General features: G+C 38.7%; 1 long non-coding RNA gene across 1 annotated transcript; it reads left to right on the top strand.

Moving 5' to 3' along the window:
- Positions 1-4,897: 4,897 nt before the first annotated feature.
- On the top strand, positions 4,898-6,247 carry LOC121765204. The gene is made up of 2 exons (XR_006042793.1): positions 4,898-5,985; positions 6,087-6,247. It is a non-coding gene; the product is annotated as an uncharacterized LOC121765204 (long non-coding RNA).

Genomic DNA, 6,247 nt, shown 5'->3' with positions numbered 1-6,247 from the left:
TCAAACAATTGTCTTGCTACTAAAAACTTGATGGTGAAATCAGGTTGAACTTCTGTTTGTTGTTAATTTCAATTAGGCTGATTCTATTTTCAAATTATACATGCATGCTTGTACCTATACGAAGGAAAAGAAAGGCTTTAGTTTTACCTTGGGAATAAAGTGATGATGGATTGTTGGGTTGGACTCTATAATTATCTGCACTGCAATATCCCATCTCTTGCTCCTCCTAATCTCCCATTCGAAATATGTGTGTGTGAAGAGAAGTTTTGGGATGTTTGATGTTGATGGGTACTTGAAAGTGCAAAGACGTGGGGGGGGTTATACTTGTTCCTTTGCAAGTTGCTATGCAAGTTGTGGGGAGAGATTTAGGGAGTAGGGAGAATATATATTAAATTGATTTATTGACTTGGTGACCAAGTTAGACTTGGGGACCAAGTTAGGAATTTTTTTAAGTAATTAATTGATTATTTATTTATTATTAAAGTAATTATTGAAGTATTTGCTCACTTGTTCATTTAATTTGGTGTAGGTATAATCGGTTCAAGTTCGTGGCTGTCTGCGTTGAAGTACCCGATTTTCTAAAACGCAGGATGTATAGATAAATTTTTGTTGGACTTTTATTGGATGTATCGGACATTAAGATTTTAAATTTTCGGGATCTTATTTATTTATGTTTATTATATTCATATAGGTGTAATATAATTACGTGTTCTATTCACTTATCTAACGTCAAAACAAACAACGACAATCTATCGTAGCTCGGATTTAATCGCATAAAAGTTACTTATATAGATAATCAAGCTAATAATATAGTTTATAATAATATCGGCTTAGCGGGTCGTTACATTCTACCCCTCTTAAAAGAAATTTCGTCCCGAAATTTAGGATGTGTTTAGACAAAAAGCTTGAGATATTTCTCTTTCATTTTCTCTTCTAGCTCCCATGTTGCTTCTTCTTGTCCGTGGTGTTTCCACAAAACCTTCACTGTAGTAATCGACTTGTTCCGAAACTGCTACACCTTTCGATCTAGTATTTCTACCGGCTTTTCTTCGTAACTCAGGTTAGGTTCTAGAGCAATTTCTTCGTGGCACATCACGTGTTTTTGGTCGAACACGTACCTTCGAAGTTGGGAGACGTGGAATACGTTGTGTACGTTCCCAAAGTTGGGTGCTAATGCCAAGCGATATGCTACTGGGCCCACTTCTTCCAGAATTTCATAGGGTCCAATAAATCGTGGTTTCAGCTTTCCCTTGAGTCCAAATCTGGTTATTTCTTTGGAAGTGCAAGAAGACCTTCTCCCCGATGTTAAATTTCAATTCCATTTGACGCTCATCGGCGTAGGATTTTTTTTTTGCCGGTCTTGCGCTTCCTTGAGGGTCTCTCGCGAGGAAATTTAGAGGTGGTCTAACAGTTTTAACTTTGATAGGAACTGAATTTGGGACTCCAAGAGAAATATTCGAATCGTTCTTGCTTTGGGTAGGCTCCAAGGTAACCATGAAAACAAAACAATTATAATTATTTCAATTACGTGAGTATTTGGTTCACCACAAACTCTCACCAGTTGCTTGCAACAAAGGTTTTCATGAGGGGCAAAGACTAGGTTCAATTGGGCTCATTATGCTCACTCCCAGAAAAGAAAAGATACAACTTCAAAGGGCTTGAGCTATATCCATAGAACTTGTGAATTTTATTGTGGGAAGAGCTTGCCAGATGGAATAAATTACGAAAGTGATGGTATGATGAATAGAATGTAGATGTCAATAATAGGTTGCCAATAATATAATCAAAATGAACAGTGAAGTAGAAAAGTTTCAAGTATCCCCAGATGATAACAGGAAGAACTGGGATGGTTGGTTACAAATGAATTTAAAAAGAATAGTAAAAACAAACAATTGCAATTTACTCAACAACACTGTGATAGAAGATCATATCAACAAAATTTTTAGAGTTTATAAGAAATTCAGGGAAACTAACTAATAAAGAGGGCAACAAGAGGAAACTAGCAAAGGGAGAAGCAATGTGACAGCTTTAACATGGAGCTTGCAGAAAAGCTCAAATCAAGAGACAATAGTCATATTTGAATTCAGAAGATGAGAGTATTCAGGTAAAACAAAGAGCTTGTCAATAAGTATGTCTGAAAACACAAAGGGTCAATTTGAAAGGTTTAAGGTCTCACCAGATGGCTGCTCCAATATAGTAAGACTGAAAATGATTGGTCTCAAGTGGATTTGAGAAAGAAGAATAACAAGGAATTACCCTTTTGGGTCAACAACATCGTGATACTATATCACGTTAATGAATTCACAAAGTATATAACCAAATCACGAAAATTAACTAGTAGAGAAGACAATCAGAGCAAACTGGTTCAGGGAGAGAGTAAATTGCTTTAGACTTGGAGTTGCTGAAGAGCTCAAAGCATGATGGAATAATTATAGTGGAATTAAGAAGAAGGAACTACTCATATCAAATAAAGAGCTTGTCAAGAAGCACATTTGAAATCACAAAAGGTCTACTAACGATCTTTGAAGAATATATTATTATTGAAGAGACAATAGTTTAGGGAAAAATGTTCATTCTGAAGTCTATAATTAAAGCAGCTCCGAGTATAAGAGTTTGCTGGCAAGAATTCAGAGAGTCAAAGTATTGCTTTTATACAGAAAGAGTAAAGAAGGACCGTAGTCACTGGAGGTTATCAGAAAACATGAGGGAGCAAGCTCAAAACTGGAAGTGATTCATAACCTTGACATAGAAGAGGGAAAATAATGACACATTACCTTGCAAAAGGAGTCATTTAAGGTCTTAATTCAACAAAAGTATTTTGATCAGGGGGATGCGAGAAAATGGAATTCATGGGAACCCAAGTAAGTGTTGCTGATGAATCTTCTTGGTTAGCTACAATGGTGATACTCACTTGTTTAACTCTTTATAGAGGGTGGTAAATGAGTTATGGGAAACTTTGGTCACAAGCTACTTTCACCTTATGATCGCGTCAAATGACCATATGTGGGGATTACGACTCTTTGGTACTCTTGGTTCGTCATAACGCTCATCCTCGTAACACGCCGTTTCTATTTACTTATTATTGTAAAGCTAGGTTCTTTGTTTACATTGTAATCATATTCTCTTACTATGTATGTGTATATCGCTTAGTTGGATCAAATGTATGATCCTTTGGAGTGATTGGATTGCCAAGAAAGACAATGGCTAACCCAGATTATTCGTGTCATTGGGACGTAGAACATCGTTTTGTTCTATGTTGGATTACTATTCTCGTGACGAAGTTTCTTTCTTATCGCGCCATTTTCTTTTCGTCGCTCGGGAAAGCGAGAAATGTTCATACTGTACTTCTAAGTTCGAGTTCATATTGTGTTCTAGAAGGAACGCATAACTAAGTATTCTATGTTCTTGGAAATTTTGATTTCCCCATTCTAGCAACATGATTCAATGACTACTCAAAAAGAGATATCATTTCACCAACTCAAAAAGAGATATCATTTCAACAATTGGTACCAGACTCGTATACTTTATACTTTCATATTTCAGTACCCTTTTTCCATTTAAGAAAGTTACTTCTTTTATTCATGCATTCACAGTCTTTAGCCAAGAAAAGACATACTAACTCTTTCTTTAAGCATGCTACCAAATCAAGAAACATCAACTCTTTCTTTAAACTTGGTATTTTCATCTGTTCACTCAAATTAACTACATGAGTTATTTCTCCATTTCAAACTTTTAAACATCTTGACTTTCTTCTGAAAAAGAACAAGTTACCTTTTTCCTCTTTGAGCGCGATTGGTGGGAGTGCTAAGAGCATTTTCATCAATTAGACAGTCTAGTGGAACAAGGCTAGACCAAAGATTTTCAAAGAAGACTCTCGGGTTCAGAGCGAGAAAGAATGCTCTGATACCACTCTGTCACGACCGCATTTTCTAAGGATAGAAAACACGGTTGATCGCGACTAGGGGAGGATTAAAGAAGCGGGGAAGAAAGGGGAAAACACAACACAACTCGACCATAGCTCCAAACAAATGGGAAAAGCTCGAAATAAAATCAGAGTTTTGAACAAAATAGACTTGAGTCTTTTAAGATGCACAAAGGAAGCAAATGAACGCGATTCCATGTATGAAGACATGAACCTCCGAGAGTCAAAATCTGACTGAATTAAATGTCTTGTCTCAATAGCACTTCCTCTACCACTTCGCTGCTCAACCTGCACATTTAGAAATATATGCAGGGCTGAGTACAAAAAGTACTCAGTGAACACATTGCCGAAAATTACACATATACATTTGAAAATATTGTCAAGCCATCATCACAGTAACACTCGGGGTGTTGTTGAAAAGACCCGAGCTTACTAAAAATATCACCTTGGGTTGCAACCCCTTTTTCCGGTACTTAGCCATATCTGATCACATTGTGCCGTCGAGATGGTGTTCTCGCACGGTCACCTGCTCTGACCAACATGTCAGAGGTAGCTTCTTGTGCCGGGAAGGTGGCCACCTTCCACGGTCACCTTCTCTGCCCAACATGTCAGAGGTATCATTGTGCCGGGAAGGTGGCCACCTTCCTCGGTCACCTGCTCTGCCCAACATGCAGAGGGAGCTTGTGTACACTAGTCCGAGCGGGGACACCACCCTCACTGGGACCCGAATTCGATTCACATATATCACCATTCATAATTCACTTGGCCGTAGCCAAACAGATAGGCATCATACAAAAACATTTATGGCCAGGACAACATCACTTGAAACAACAACGAACATAGGTTCGAGTTTTCATAAAATATCACCTCAAAATAATTTGCATTTTTATCCACATTAGTATGTAGGATAGGAAAGTTCACCTTGATCGCTTAGATTCCTTAACTTGAATCTTTCGTTCCGACTTTACTTGCGAAAGCACCCTTTTAAAAAAAAATCACAATATAATAATACACTAATTAGACTCAAGGGCAGAACTACTTAAATTAGAATGCATGCACCCTCATTAAAGTCTTTTATCTCGTTTCTCGATTTTCGCGTATTTTCAATTATTCGGCGGCCGCCCAAGGCGTCGCGTGTGACGCCGGTCGGTCGCTTTTGCCCAAAATTTCTCTGTTGGCTTCTCGCATTTTCCATCTTGATATCGAAATAAAATCCCCAAAATTATAAAAGTGCATAATTAAATTATCGCAACCATTTCCCCTCGAAAATATATTTATTCAGGATAAAATTATTCATCCTCCGAAATATTCTGGGATTAATTAAATAATTCTCAACAATTAAATTATCGGTCCAAGGATTAATTTAATTTGACCCAAGATAATTGTTATCTTAGCCCACCTTATTTCTCCAATTTATTTAGCGAGGCCCTAAAAGAAATAGCCCAATATACTTAATTATTTCCCCACCCTTATTTCTCCTCAATCAACTAACAAGGCCCAATTATTACTTAGGCCCAAAGATTTATTTAATTGGCTCACAACCAAATCACCCATCTTATATCTCCATTTAAAAATTTAAATGGCCCATCCTTATTTTTCCACCATTAAAAGAAAGGGAGCCCAACAAAATAAAAGGAGGCCCAAACACACTCCCTTCTCCACCATCGGTAATCCTCCCTTTCTCATTCCACATAACAAATTGTAAGAACCCCCAAATTGAAGAAAGCCCTCAAATCCGTCGATTTCCCCAAACAAAATTCTCTCCCCCGTCGACTACACACCGTCGCCGCTACTCCAAATTGCCGATTCCCGAAGACCAGATTTGCCACTGGAGTACCACGCCTCGCTGCTCCGTCCACTGCTCAAACACGACGTCCTTGCGTCGGTTTAATACCGTCGCTGCTTTCTCCCAAATCTCACTCCTCCGCCACCGCCGGAAGAGCTGCTGCTGTCGCCGCCGGGTCAGGCTGCTGCTGTCGCCGCCGCCGCTCCTCGTGCTGTTGGAGCAGTTTCCCGGCGCCACTCCAGCCTCGGCCTCCGCCTCCTCGCCGAACTCCCGGAAGGTAAGTTTAGGAGATTTTATTCTATTTCCTTTTTGTTTTATTTTCTAATATTTGATCTTTGATTTAAAGTTTTGGTGTTTCAAACTTGTATGTTTGTGAAGGTCGTGAAATTAGTGACGAATCGGGGTGTGTGGCTGCCACGACGGTGTGCCGAAACTCAGTATCCGGAATTCCGGCAGATTCGTATTCTTGAGATAAGTTGTTAACTTGTGCTTACTATAGGTGTAGAACTTGGTTTCTCTATTTTATGAACTCGATGAAT

The sequence above is a fragment of the Salvia splendens genome, chromosome 14 (assembly GCF_004379255.2).
Source record: "Salvia splendens isolate huo1 chromosome 14, SspV2, whole genome shotgun sequence".
Classification (NCBI taxonomy): Eukaryota; Viridiplantae; Streptophyta; class Magnoliopsida; order Lamiales; family Lamiaceae; genus Salvia; species Salvia splendens.
Note: the sequence above shows the minus strand (reverse complement) of the source record. Positions and strands in the feature narration are given on the sequence as shown.